Source organism: Bidens hawaiensis, unplaced genomic scaffold (assembly GCF_021521415.1).
Source record: "Bidens hawaiensis isolate Kalapana, Puna unplaced genomic scaffold, B.hawaiensis_p1.1 tig00058453_1, whole genome shotgun sequence".
Taxonomy (NCBI): domain Eukaryota; kingdom Viridiplantae; phylum Streptophyta; class Magnoliopsida; order Asterales; family Asteraceae; genus Bidens; species Bidens hawaiensis.
Genome location: NW_027506417.1, coordinates 51,958 through 68,048, shown reverse-complemented (window position 1 = coordinate 68,048; position 16,091 = coordinate 51,958).

Here is a 16,091-nt window from a genome sequence, read left to right as displayed (position 1 = left end):
AAAACGTCTTTACCTAGTTGGTGTTATACCCTTTAGAAGGCACAATATTACGATCAAATGGGTATGCTTCGTCTCTATGACATCTCGACTAATAGCCCTAAGATTAATTGCTATATCGTAGCCTCATAGTACCAGTTCGTTGGCGGGTTCTAGCCGTTCGAAGTTATTGCGAATAAACAATCCATATGTAACAATTGGAGGTAATCCTTATATTCTCATGTTCGTTTCAGTCCTCTTAACCTTAACCCTAACCTAAATCTAATTAACATTAACGAATAGATTCTATTGGATTTTTCTAGGGTTTATATGAATTTGGGGATAAACTGATAACATTTATAAAGAAACGTTTTCATTGTTTAAGCAACTAGGCCGCTTGGTATGGTGGCTAGTGCAGCCTGGTTTGGTCCTTGTGTGCCGATCAGGGGCGCGGGTTCGAACCCCACTGACCTAGTTTTGTTATTTATTTATTATTTATGCATTTTTAAGTATTATAATTAAGATTAATAATACATTAATATTATTTTACTAGATCAACACCCGTAAGTTTATGTTCCTTGTCAATTAAATCCCGTTACTAGCTTTAGTACATGTATGTATGTATATATATATATATATATATATATATATATATATATATATAAATGTATGTATTAAAAGTGTATATTAATAGTAAACCTTATTCTTTTTATTTAAAACCCGACATCACCATGTTACATTTTCATATCCATAAATCTCGTTAGAAGTTTTCGTTATTGTGTGTGTGTGTGTGTATATACACATGTATTTACGTATATATATTATATAATAAATGAATTAAATATATTTTCTTAAAAGATTTAAACAAAATATTTATTTACATCTTACTACATATTATATTTAAATAAAATAATTACACATTATTATGATTATCTATTTATTTATATATTAAGTATTTTATTTATTCAAATAATTAAAAAGTATATCTCATTTCATATTTAAGTATCTTATTTCATTTAATTTGTATATTTGATCATTTATTTATTTAGATTCTATTATTTCAAGCATATCATTTAAGTATTTAATTATATATTTTATCAAGAATAGTTGTCGGTGAATTTTTAAGTAATATGACTAATGATTCTAACTATATAAACAATCGTTCGATCAATAAACATTCTAATTCTAAACCTAACTCAATTCACATTAAAACCTTAATTCATTAAATTATGTTATATTTCTTATAATTAATTTAATATTATATTATTTAACTAGGAATACTTGTATGTGGATCCCGGAGGGTTCATCATTCCCACATCATCATTTTTATCCCGTTCATCCGATCAGGTGAGTACCACATTCCCCTCTTTTTACTCGTTTTTCACGTTTTGGGGACATATGTGTAAATAATATTTCTTATATATACTTATACTCAAAACTACAACTATTGTCTTATGTGTTAACAACTTATACCTTACTTGTTTATGCTCTTATTTGCTTTATATGCTTCCGCATTCAGAGAGGTCCAACATAATCTCATAATAGTATGATCATACGCCAGTCGTTAGCCTTTGTGCTTCTCGACATCTCAGTTATACTTGCTCATTTGGTTAATTTGTTATTCTCATATGACTTGTTGCAAATTTACTTATTTTTATATATACTATATGTACATTTAGACTGGTGTGTTGCTCACTCAACATGTGTTGTTGACAAAATTATATTTTATATGCATATGCAGGATGTCGTAGAAATTTAATGCAGATTGGTGACTCAGTGAAGAATTGAAGTTAGAAAATAATTAATCAAGATCATTTGTGATATAAGTTGTATTATTGTATGTGTATGGATTATGTATTTGTTTGTATTTGATTTATTTGAAAACTGTTGGGCCTAAATTCATGTGGTTTGTACTTAGTCTAGTCTAGGTGTAAAGGGCCGCGTATGTAAACCGAGATCCTAAGGGATCTCGGTGGGCTTTTGGTGGTTATTGGGCTAGTTTGTTTTGGTTCCCTATATATTGAACACTTTGTATAGGGTTTTAGATTGTTCGTTTAGTTGTTTTGTTTGGCCGTCTAGTGTTTTATAGACGAGGTTGTAATTGTGCTTAAGCACCCGACGTATAATATAATACGTGTGTTTTGGAGCATTGTTCGTATCACGTGTTTGTGTTTATTCGTGTTCTTGAGTCACCGAGTATTAGGATTCCACACTAATACTTGGTTGGTTGATATCACAGTTGTAGTGATCCAGATTCGGGACTTACAATTGGTATCAGAGCCTTAGACCTTTTCAGGCTCGTTATTGTGATATCAAGGATTCAAGATCTTGATTTGTGGTGGCTGTGCTCGTATTTCTAGTGAAAAGTGACCGGAGAAGAGAGAGATCTATTTTTGGTGAAAGATTGGGTTGTGGTTTGGCAACAAATCAAACTCCATAATTCTCAAAAATTTGTTATTGTCAAAATCTGGATGGTTTCTGGATTTTTGGCTAAAACCTGTTCTCAGCTGTTTTCCCAGTTTTTGGCCAAAACCAAGTGTTTCAGGCTATTAATCATCGTTTTCGGCCAGAAAACTAGTGTTCTCGGACAATTTTAAGGGTTTTCGGCCAAAATTCTGAGTTCTCGGTCAAACTTGGTCAAACTCAGGGTTCTCGGTCAAGACTAGTTCTCGGTTGATATTTGTTGTTTTCGGTAAACATTTGTGACATCTGTTATCGGCCCAGTAAGCAATTAACCCTGTTCTCGGCCCAGTAAGCTATAACACCTGTTCTCGGCTTAGTAAACTGTTTGGGCCTATCTAGTCTCACTTTGTGCCTTTTTGCTTGAACTATAAGACTTTTGGACTGAAACTATTTGTGAACTAATGGATCAATTAACTAATGGTAATAGTTCAACAAACTCATCACTCCATCAGGAACTTGACTCCATCATGGGGACCACCACTCGTATACCCCGTCTCTTGTCTCATGAGGGGTTTAGTGAATGGAAGTTTCGGTTTGAGAAATATGTTAAAATGAAAGAAGCCAAAGTTTGGAGAAGTATTATTAGGGGGCTCAAATAATCACTTATCTAAAGGAAAACTCAACTGAAGTCATTGTGAAGCCTATCGCACAATATGATGATGATGACTTTGCTAAAGTTGAGGAAGATTAAAAGGCTCTTTCTACTCTAACCATGGCACTCTCACCTGAGATTGCCCTTGGCTTTAGAGAACTTCAATATGCTAAAGAGCTGTGGGAGGCATTGATAGAGGTGTATGAGGGTAATGAAGATATGAAAAGAAGTCGCCAAGACTTGCTACGACAAAAGTTCAACATGTTTAATCATATTCTGGGGGAAACTTTGGTAACTCAACTTCAAAGGTTCATAGCATTGTTGACTGAAATGAGATCAACAAGCATTTATCTGGCAACTTCTGAAATAAACAACAAGCTGGTGAACTCACTGCCAAAGAGTTGGGATATGAATGTTGTTGTTATCAAAAAGACTAAGGATCTCAACAGAATGTCTCTCTCTGAGATGATGGCTACTATCAAGGCATGTGATATGGATAATGAGCAACGCGCAATAAATCATGCAAACTCTTACAGTGTGGCTGGGTACAACGTTGCTTCCAACAATGCCCTTATCTCTCAAGGCAGTTTTTCACTGTTCAAGGCTACTCAACAACCACCTCAGGGAAACTTCCAAATGTTCACATCTACTCAAGGCCAACCATCTTCCACTCCACCGCAACCAGCTCTAGAATTCTTCACTAAGTCTGGTCAATCTTCAACTGATACTGGAAAAACCGTACTATCAGGGGCAACTCCCAGTCAAAACTTCAGTCAGATTCCTTCCATACCGAAAGAGACTCGGGAGAATATAGCTCTAATGGCAGGATTTATAAGCTGTTATAATGCATTTTTAGCTGGAGATTTGGTTCAACCTGTGGTTGTTGCTGAACTTGATCAGATCCATCCTGATGATGTTAAAGAAATGGATATATCTTGGAAAATCGCCATGGCAATGTTTCGGGCAAAGAAGGTTACTAAGAGGACGGGTAGAAATAATTGGAACATGCCTAACAATCAGAAGGTGGGTTTTAACAAAGACACTCTTAGATGCTACAACTATCACGAGCCGGGTCACTTTGCTCGTGAATGTACTAACCCAGCAAAGGATGGAAACACGTAAAGGGCATTGGTTCCAGTTGGGAATGCCAGAGGTGAAGCTGGAGTTAGTTCAGGAAATGGTGAAAGAGGAATGATTGCTCAACAATTCTCTTGGGAGGGTCAAATGGTTGCGCTCAACATTGGAAATCAGACCGCAAACTTTGCCAATGTTGAAGACACTGGAGAAGAAAATGCTACTGAGGATAAGATCAAGGAACTTCAATTTGCATATATGGCGTTCACTTCTCCAAATTCATCTGAGGTAAGTTTTCAGCCATGTTCTTTAGATTGTATTGATAAAATTGAATAATATAAGCTTCATAATGACAACTTAATTAGGGATATGGAAAGAATAAAATCTGAGAATTTTAAACTTAAGAAAAATGAAAAAGCTTTCCAAGATAAAATAGAAGCACAAAAAAAGGATATCTCTAAGCTTAAATCTGACTTTAGTATAAAGTGTTGTCATCACCTTGATGCCAAACAAGAAATCGTTGAATTGACTGCTACACTGGAAGCCTCCAAGTTAGAAATTTTGAATCTAACTAGTAAATTTGAAAGGGATGAACTAGACTTTAAGAAATTTGATGGTTCCAGTAAAGTAGTCAACTCAATGATTGAAAATCAATTGTGGTGGAAAGAAAATGAAGGTGAGGGAATAGGATACAGTCAAGTTCATCCACCCTACAACCACAAATATGTTCATACCCCTGTTACCAAAGAACAGGAGGAAAAGGTAAAGGACATGAAGTACGGTAAACAAGACAAAGGTGATGGAACCAGTTTTGTGAATGCCGGTCCGTCCACTTCAGATATGAACGATTCTAATGTGTCTACTTCATGTGCAGAAAAGGTAATTGTGAAGGAATGGACTGATGAGGATGACGACCCTTGTTTTGAATTTAATAATGACATTGTTTCTGATGTTTCTTTAAAACTTCCTGTTTTGAATTCTGTTATTCTGACTGTTTGTGTGGGCTCTGTTTTAAAGAGCAAGGATTTTCGTGTGGTTGACTCTGTTGAAACTTTGAATTCTAATAATGTGGTTTCTAATAAGATTAAAAATTCAAAAATTTCCAAAAAATGCGTAGCACCTAAATTTGTCAAAGAGGGATGCTCTAATGACAAACAAGGTGATAAGCTCAAGGATGTTAAAAATGGTCCTCGCAGTTTTAAGCAAACTGGTCCACACAACCAATCCAGAAGAGGAGTTGCCAAAAATGATTTTTTTCATAAAACGTCAAACTTGTTTTAATTGTGGCACTCCTGGTCATATTGCCAGAAATTGTCCACATCGTCCATATGTTCCTTATTATGGATTTTATCAGAGGAATATGCCCCATATGTCTCATAAGTTGTACAGGCAAAGACTCAGGAATAATCAGGCTAGTCCCTCTGACGATGATTGGAATCGAAACAAATCTGGCAGGTTTAGTCCTCATCAGACCAAACCTAACATGTTTCGTGAAAGGGTTAGAAAAGGTGTTTCAAATTCAAATATAAACACTAAGTATAAACCAAAACAGGAGGAAAAGACATATTCGTCTTCTTCCAAACCCAAAACACCGGAGGTTACGACAACCATTCATACTTATAATGTCAAATCATACAGACATAAATGGTTGCCTAAATCTCCGGTAAAATTATCTACCAAATCTATGTTTGATGATCAAAAGGACATGTCATGACAATCCGTGATAACTGTAGATGAATCAGGGTCACCTAGTGTAACTATGGACTGGGTACCAAAATCTAACTAATCTCGCGCTTTGTGCATGGATAGCTATGGAGGAATATCATCAGACCTTGGTATGTTGATAGTGGCTGTTCCAGGCACATGACAGGGGACATTACTCAACTACACGACATTCAAACATTCAATGGTGGGTATGTGTCCTTTGCGGGAGGAGAGAAAGGAAAGATCACACAGAAAGGTGTAAGTAACGGTGTTTTAAAATTTGAAAATGTTAATTTTGTTCCAGAGTTGAAGCAAAGTCTGCTAAGTGTTTCACAAATTTGTGATAAATATTTTTCAACACATTTTACTAAAAAGGAATGCTTGATTTTGAAACCTGGTATCATCATACCAGAAGACTGGATTCTTGTTTGATCACAACCAAAAGATAATGCGTATGTAATCGACATGAACAAAAATGTTTCAGATGAAATAACATGCTTGTTTTCAAAAGTGTCGGAACATAATGCTATGCTATGGCATCGTCGTCTTGGTCATGCTAATTCGAAAATTTTGAATCGTCTTGCTAAAAATAATTTGGTACGTGGATTACCCATTAAAGATTTTGTTACTATTGAAAAATGTGTGGCTTGTGCTTTTGGTAAACATAATCGAAAATCTCATAAGCCAAAACTTATTAATACCATCTCATCCGTTTTTCAATTGCTTCATACGGATCTTTTTTGTCCTGTTCATGTTTTGAGTCTCTCTCGCAGCTCATTTGGTCTCGTTATTACTGATGACTACTCACGTTTTACTTGTGTGTTTTTCTTGTCAAATAAGAGTGAAACTGCAGATTTGATCAAGAAATTTGTCGTGCTTATGGAAAACCAGCTGAATTTTAAGCTGAAGGGGATTCGTTGTGATAATGGAACGGAATTCAAGAATGCATCACTGAATCATTTCTGTTCAGAAAGGAGGTGTTACGATAGTACAGCGCCGTTCAGACATCACAACAAAATGGTGTGGCTGAAAGAAGAAACAGAACTCTTATCGAGGCGGCAAGGACTATGTTGTGTGATTCTAAACTACCTCTGTTCTTCTGGGCAGAGCCATTAATACAACCTGTTATGTTCAGAATTGGGTGATAATTAACAAATCCAAGATGAAAACTCCATATGAGATTGTTTATGGTTATAAACCCACTGTTGGACATTTCATAGCTTTTGGTTTTCCTTGCCCACTACTGAATCTCGAGTCCACTCCAAAATTTGGGGCCACAGCAAATGAATGTTATTTTGTTGGTTATGCAGGCAATACAGCTTACAGGGTCTACAACAAGTCAACCAAGCAGATTCTAGATTCCTATGAGGTTCGTTGGCTGGAAGAAAATGAGACTGATGCTCGTGTCGGTCCGGACTGGTTATTTGATTATAATGAACTCTTCAAACCATTCAATGTGTTTCCAGTCCTCAACACAGAATCTTCAGGTGGTCCTACAGTGGAAGCTGCAAAATATGACCCACAGGTAGTCTCTCACATCTCTCCATTTCTGGATGATGATGTCACTGAGCTAAGTAATGACACACCCGCAACCGACGCTCAGTCAAAAGAAACTCCAAAAACTGAGTGTTCACCCAACTCGTCTGAAGATGTTGCTACAGTTGAGGGGGAGAGTCCTATTCGTCAGATTTTCGGGAGCACACTGTTTCCCGATGATATTCCAAATGAATATGTCGCCAGCACTTAGTACTCTCATAGTACGGCGACCTCTGGATTGAAGAATCCCCTTGTTGATGTTAATGAGAACCTGTCAAACTTGCCACCTACCGGTGATGTTTCTGATCAATTAATTCCATCAAGAATTCAGAAGAATCATCCAATTGAGAATGTCATAGGTTCTCTTGAAACGGACGTGTCCACCAGAAGTCAAACAGGACACATAAATAGCTACTTGTTCTCTTGCTTAATCTCTCAAATTGAGCCTAAGACGGTAGAAATGGCACTTTAGGAACCCAGTTGGGTTGATGCTATGCACGAAGAGTTGAATCAGTATGATAAGTTAAAGGTTTGGAGATTGGTTAAGTTGCCAGAAGGAAAGAAAGCTCTTGATACAAGATGGGTTTTCCGAAATAAACAAGACGACACCGGGGTTATTGTTCGAAATAAGGCACGATTGGTAGTTCGTGGTTTTTGTCATGTTGAGGGACTAGATTACACTGAAGTCTATGCCCCAATTGCTAGACTTGAGGCCATTAGAATTTTTCTAGCCTATGCATCATTCATGGGGTTCACAGTGTATCAGATGGATGTTAAGACCACCTTTCTGTATGATGAAGTCAAGGAGGAGATTTATGTTGATCAACCACCGGGTTTTGTTGACTCTAAGAAACCAAATCACGTTTACAAGCTAGACAAGGCACTTTATGGGTTACATCAGGCTCCTCGGGCGTGGTATGCTACATTGACCGCACATCTTCTAGATCATGGCTACAAGCGTGGAACCATCGATCAAACCTTGTTCCGGAAAACTATCGGAAAAGATTTGATTCTCGTCCAGATCTATGTAGATGACATTATTTTTGGACCCACCAGCGCTGAGTTGTGCACAGAATTTTGAAGGTGTAATGAAGAAAAGATTTAAAATGATCTCGTTGGGTGAAATGACAACATTTATGGGGTTACAGGTTGGCCAAAGCTCGGCAGTACTTTTGCTGCATCAAGGTAAGTATGTTGAGGATATTCTGGAAAAGTTTGAATTTCAAGATTCCAAGAGTGCCAACACTCCCATGGCTGAAAGACCCTTACTATCATCTGATCCTGAAAGGAGTCCTGTAGATCAAACGTACTATCGATCAATGATCGGGTCTCTAATGTACCTCACCGCCAGTCGTCCTGACATCATCTTTGCAATCTGCCAATGTGCTCGTTTCCGAGCTATTCCTAAACTCTCTCATTTAATTGTTGTTAAACGTAATTTTTAGATATCTGAAGAGACAACCGAAGTTAGGTCTTTGGTATCCCAAACAATCAGAATTTGATCTTTATGCTTTTGTTGATAACAACTATGGTGGAGATGACATTGACAAAAAATCCACATCCGCTAGATGCTAGTTCTTAGGAGATCGTCTCATTTCATGGCAGTGTAAGAAACAACAGACGGTGTCTACCTCAACCGCTGAAGCGGATTATGTTTCCGCATCAGCTTGCTGTTCTCAAGTTATTTGGATGCAAAATAAACTGCTGGATTAAGACTTGGAATTTCTTGATACTCTGTTTTATGTGATAATGATGTTGCCATTGCAATTGTAAAAAATCCTGTTCAACACTCTAAAACCAAGCACATCGATATTGAAATTCATTTTATTCGTGACTGTTTCGATCGAAAATTGATTCACCTTAAACAAGTTCACACAGACAACAATGTGGCGGACTTATTTACAAAACCGGTCGGAACAGCCAAATTTAATGTGCTTGTGAGTTTTCTTAAAATGCTTCGTTTCGAGGATTGAGTCTTTTCGGGAATAAATTTGTACATATTTGTTAAATTTGCACAAATTTAGGGAGAGAAAAATAAAAAAAAAGGTCAAAAATAGTGTATGGGCGTTATCTTTATTATTATTAAAAAATTATTTTTCAATATTCATTCTCACTTAAAATTATGCCGGTCGCTCAAGTTTGAAGGACATATACTTGTATATGGTTGGTCCGGTGTTCCACTCGTAGATTCACATGATAGCCCTTTAACTAAAGGCTGAAAGCACCCGGGGCGATTGTGACGTGTTTTTGTGTTTTGAATCTCTTCACTTAAAATTATGTCGGTAATTCCAAGTTGGAGGGACACGTATTCTCATATGTTTTTTGGTCCTGTTAACCACTAGTAGTCATATGGGATAGCCATTTACCTGAAAACTTAAAGTGACGGGGGTGACTAAATTCCTAACACGTGTGTCTTAAATAACTCCTTGGGAAATGATATTACTATTCAGTTAACAGTTTTTTTTAAGCTTAAAAATATTTTCAAATGAAAATTGATCCAACCTTTGGAAAAAGATCGGTAGATTGTTTTTGTGTGCCTAACGGGTGAAGTTATTAAGCTTAAAAGGCTTTAGAACAGTCATTGATTTGTATGGTAGCTTTCCATAATGCGTAAAAGTTGAAGTGATATAAACTAATTATGCTAAACTTACTGTGGAGAGTCATTTTGAAAAAAATGTGCATGTTTCCATATACATCTCTCCGAATGATAGACAGAAAAGTAATTACCCAGTCATACACGAGCCCGTTAGTGTCTTGATCACCAAAAATATTGTATTATCAAGTTATTATTTAAAAAACAATTCTTCAAAAGAGTTTATATTATCCTTCTTAAGGTCTATGTTTTTAAAAGCTTAAAGGGTCAAACTAGAACTACAGAGATGGGGGCACAAAAGTAAGTCATGTCATGTCTCGAATGAAATGCCTGTAAGTCCGGATGGCTTGTAAGTCCAACGTTCAACCTTAAAGCTTAAAAATAAATTTTCATTTATCTATAAAAACTTTTGATCAAGCATTAGAGGGTTGGAGTCAAATTGGGGTGATCTTGGAAAAGCCAAATACGCTTTGAGAAGAGATAGGAGGCATCACAGGTCCATGAGTGATGTCCATCTAAGTCTTATGCCGAACTGAACCTTAATCATATCACTGATACAATGAAAATCATGCTAAGTACATTATACCTGCTATCAACCTGTCTCTTTATGTCATAATAACGTTGAACATGAATCCTAGTGACAACCTCTTAAACGATATGATTCCATGTTTGGATATTTTCATAAAAAGGCGGCGTTTTTAAAGAAAACTGAAATTTGATCCCGATCTTATAAAATTCAAGGGAGCTCTTTTGTACGTTAATTTGTATCTATCTTAGTTAGTTCAGTTTATTTTACTTTATTTATTTTATTTTGTTTGTTTTATCTCGAAACTACTCTCCTCGAAAAGTGTGATTCAACTGAAGTTGGTTTCAATATGTTTTTTTACTGGGGGGTTTGGGCTACTTGTAACTTTTGGGTCAACATGAGTTTGGGCTGATTATTTGTTTTGAGCCCGTTAACGGTTCTCAGCCCATGACGGTTGGGGTATAAATAAACCCCAACTCCATTATTATCTACCATTCACTCATAAAACCTTTTCACCTCTCTCAATTCACTCTGCTAACCGAAAGCTTTCTTCGCATAAGTTGATCGATCTAATTGATTTTCTGGTACTCTTTGATCATTTCACAGGTAAATGAGCAAAAAGGTTCGATCTAATTTTTATGAAACTTGTGTTCTTCAAGGAATTGACACATGAACAGCAGTATGTCATGGACTAAGTGGAATCAGGGGTTATTAAGAATTAGGGATCTCGGTTGATGGTTTTAGGGTTTAATGGAGCTTCTCTTTTCGGTTGCAAATATGTAAAAATTTTGGATTAGTTGCAGGTTCAATGGAGTTTTCGGTGACCTAGAGAAGATGACACAGATTCCAAGAGGAAACCCAAAGGGTTCTCTGTCCACAGCTATCAAGGTGTTCTCGGTTGACTTTCGTTGACCGAGATCACCAGCCTTGACCGAGATCTCATGTTCTCGGTTAGATGTTAACCGAGAACTCTTGTTCTCGGTTGATTTTCGTTGACCGAAATCATAGAACTTGACCGAGAATTCCTGTTCTCGGTTAAATATTGACAGAGGACTCATAGTATTGACCGAGATCTCCCATGTGGACCTAAAACTCACTGTTGGGCTTAATCAATATTATTGTGTTCTTATGGGCCAACTAATGAGTTATTGGGCTAAATCTTAATCTTGTAGCCCAGCCAATTAATGAGTCATTGGGCTCATTCTTTAATCTTATAGCCCAATCTACTAATGAGTTTATATTATTAACTTGATTTGTTTGGTGCAGTAATGGCTGATCAGACTCCGTTAAAATTTGTGGATACACATAATATTGCTGGACACTTATTTGATCCACCATTGGCTCACAAGGAATTCTATGATAGTCAGCCTCAACACTTGCAGGATTTCTCACGCACTACGAGAAATTCCGGTCATATGCAAGACGATGGTGACGGAGTTTTGGAATAATGTCTCAATCAACCAACGAGGGCAAGATGGAGTTGTGTCGATAGACTCCAAAGTTTAGAAGAAGCCGGTCAGTATCACAGAGGCTATTATCAGGGAGGTGCTGCTGTTTGGTGATCAACCTGATTACCCGACAGAATATTCTACTGCAGCTGCTACTGAGATCCTCACCAGGATGGGTTACGAGGGTACTTATCCTCCGGCAATCAAGAAATTATTTCACCCCTACCGGAGGTTTTTGATACACACGTTTTTCACTTGCGTGTCGGGTAGAAAGGGGGGTCTGACGAGATAAGCCATACCTAGATGTCTGTTGTTACTGCTCTGATCATGGATTGGAATTACAACTATTCCAAGTTTGTCTTTAATGAGATGATGAGCAATTTGAAAGGAAAGAAGAAAGAGATGTTCCTAATGTATCCAAGATTTCAGCAAATGATCTTCAACTCTCCTACACCGACCTTGTCAGATTAGTTGATATGTTAGATATGAAGTCGATGGGACCCAACTCATTTGGGTTAATGAAACAGTCCAGGAAAGGTTCCAAAGTTGTCTATAAGGGTCTTCATGCTTTGGAGAAATTCGGCAGATTCACTGAAACTGAAGCGGTACAAGTTATTGCTCAAGTTACCAACGAACATGAAGTTCAAGCTCAAAGGCGTTCCGCTGCCTTTAAGATCAGTTCAGATGAAGAAGATGAGACGGACACTACTCCGAATGCTGAGAAATTAAGTGATCTTGAAGCTGTCAAAGCATTATTACAGTCAACTGCTCTGAAACCTCCTCAAGCATTTGATGTAAATTAAGAAGATGATACACTTGAGGAACCAGCTAATGACCTCATTCCACGAAAAAGGAGAAAGAAAGACCCTAGGTCAGACGTGCTGGTTCCTGAAATTGAAACAACCGCTACACCAACAACCACCGCACCAACAACAGCCACACTCACCAGCTCACAACAACCTGAGTCACATGCTCCAGAGACTCACGTTGAGCCAAGTTCATCCACTGCAGAGCCACTGAGTCAAGATCGGGTGTTAGATGACATTGATCGTGATTTTGATTTTGAGTCAAATATTCCTCTCACTGATGAAGATAATGAACCATTCACTGCTGCTCCCTCAGGCTCAACAGGCCCAGCAAACCAAGGTCAGTCAAGCTCAAATGTTTCTGATAAGATTGCCCAGATTCTTTCCAGGCAAGAAATATTTATGCAGAACAAAGGTAAGGGCATTGTGCTGGAAGATGCTCCGGTTGAGGTACAAGCCCTCCAATGTCGAGTCTTTGAGATCGAACAAGATTCTGTAGTTAAAGATGTTCGTATTCAAGAATTGGAGGCCAGCAACACAGATAAAGATTCCATGATTAAGGAGCTCCAATCCAGCATGGGAGAACTAACTGCTATATATCTGGATCTCCAACAAAAGCTCATTTAGAAATTTGGAGATGAATTCAAGAGCAGTAATGATATAACATCAAAGATTCCCAACGTTGATTAAGGTGGTAGCTCTACTATTCGCCCAGCTGACAACATATATGAGTCTGAGACATTGAAAAAGTATATTTCTACACCACCAATCACCAAAGAGAAGTCAGATAGAGTTCAGAGAAAGCTGCTGGTGATAAAAACTCAAATCATAATGTCGAATCATCAGACCATCCAGACAGGTTCGTCGTTACTTTTCAAAAAGGCTTTTCCGATAAATATGGTGATCGATCGGGATTTGTATCATGGGGTTTTGATGCTGAGAAGAGTATGTGGTGGGTAAAGAGGAAGTCGGGAACCACTGAGTAATACAAGAAGATGAAAGATTTTGGTTCTTGGACTAAAGTGGATCTCAGCGATTTGATTAACTCTCCATTCCACAATCCCTCTAATGATAAACGTGCTAGGGATTTCTGGAATTTCTTGAAAAATCAAGTTGATCTAGGCTTTCAGACAATGCCTACTGCGGAGTCGTTTTTGAAGAAAGCTAAAGGGATGATGGACCCAAAAACAGGAAAAACAATGGTCAATGTCATGTGGCCTCCCACAAAGAAGGCCACTCACATTCCTGTACCTGACGCGATTCCAGACGGTACATTGGACAACATGCGGTTCTGGATTTATGATAGTGTAACTGCTACCGTTGTTGTCAAATTACAGAAGGGCAATGGGCAATACAGATTTGTTGATCCAACGGATCTGCTGAAGTTTGGAGAAAAGGATATTAAGAATCTCAGCACATTCCATATAATAGCTGAGCCACTTTTTGAGACGGCTGCTAAAGAGTACACGAGTATGGTAGCGTCTATTATCATATGCAAGTTTTGGGCTTGTGCGTTGAAAGATGCTGATATTGATTAAATGGAGCATGATTGAAGACCAAGCTACAAACCAAGGGGAGATTGTTGGGCCTAAATTCATGTGGTTTGTACTTAGTCTAGTCTGGGTGTAAAGGGCTGCGTATGTAAACCGGGATCTAGGTGGGCTTTTGGTGGTTATTGGGCTAGTTTGTTTTGGTTCCCTACATATAGAACACTTTGTATAGGGTTTTGGGTTGTTCGTTTAGTTGTTTTGTTTTAGCCGTCTAGTGTTTTATAGACGAGGTTGTAATTGTGCTTAAGCACCCGACAATAATATAATACGTGTGTTTTGGAGCATTGTTCGTATCACGTGTTTGTGTTTATTCGTGTTCTTGAGTCACCGAGTATTAGGATTCCACACTAATACTTGGTTGGTTGATATCATAGTTGTAGTGATCCAGATTCAGAACTTACAAAAACTTAATTTAATTAATAGATATTGTCATTTAAATACTGTTGCATGATAGTAACCTTTAAAAAGCTGTGAGCAATCAGTTCGCGCCCCCAGCATTTCCGCCGTAGGTTGTGGTGTGACATTATACAAAATTGAACCCAAATATATTACATTATTTAATTTATTAAAAAAGGGAATTAATGTTATAGGTTATTTTTTTAGCTTTGAAGAGGGCCAAAGATAGAATAATGATAAATTTACTTCGTTTCAACTTTGGATTTGAAGATTGAGAGATCCGGAGTACGATATTCTTCAGGATTTGGACGATATAAGTCATGATTCACCTTCACAAGTTTTGATATAAATACGTAAAAAAACCTTACAATTCCATGAATTAAGAGTAATAATCGCGCAAATAGAGTCCGTTCCAGTTGGTGACAACTAACGTACTTGGATAATCGAGCAAGTAAGTTCATTTCCAGTTGGTAACAACAAATGTACTTGGATTGGAGGTCACTTTTCCACGCGAAACAAAATGGTCCTAAATGCAAGGGGGGGCGTATGATCATACTTATTGAGGATACCAGGTGCAAGTTAGTTTTGAGCAAGTAATCAAGTAAACACACACGTCCATGATATGAATTATAGTTTTGTAAATGAATAAGTAAACAACTGTATTGATTGGATATATACATATATATATATATATGCCACCCCAAAAATGTGTAAAAGCATTAAAAAGGGGGTGTCAGAAACTCACTTGATAATATTAAGCGAGCGAAAGGCGAACTAAGTAAATAAGCAAGCTAAATCGTACCAGTTCGGTTCGAGGAGGGATCCTAGAAAATAATTTTAAGATCAAAATAATGTTCAACAAAAAATAAAAGAACAAGTAAAAGTCAGTTTTGGTTCAAAGTTCGGAATTTGGAAGGCTTGAAAGAAAAATTATTTTTCACTATAATTAGTGTAGATTTCCGATAGAAATGGTTATAAGTTACTCGTTAGTTTTTGTTAATAGTTTTAGTTACAATAGTTGTTAGTCATTTTAAACCGGTTTGACTCGTTCCAAGAAAATGAAACGGGCCTAAGATAATTTAGGCGAGTGGTTTTGGTTTTGGTCGAACGCAAATTTGACAAAATATCAAATCTGGTTCCAACATGTTAATTTTATGGTTTTAGAGTTATAAAGATGAAATAAATATGTTATGCATATTAAAAGTTAAAAAGTTCCAAACTTGACCAAAACTACAACATAAGCGAACCGAGTTCGTTTTTTATGAACTACCACCATTGTCAAATTATACATGGCATGATATGGTATCGCATAGAAACTAATTTGAACATACCCGAGGAAAGGCTAAGAAAATAATAAGAAAAAATCTTGAACTTCAACAATTGACTTTTGAAAGTCAAACTAGCAAAAAGATGCAATTAGAGAGAAT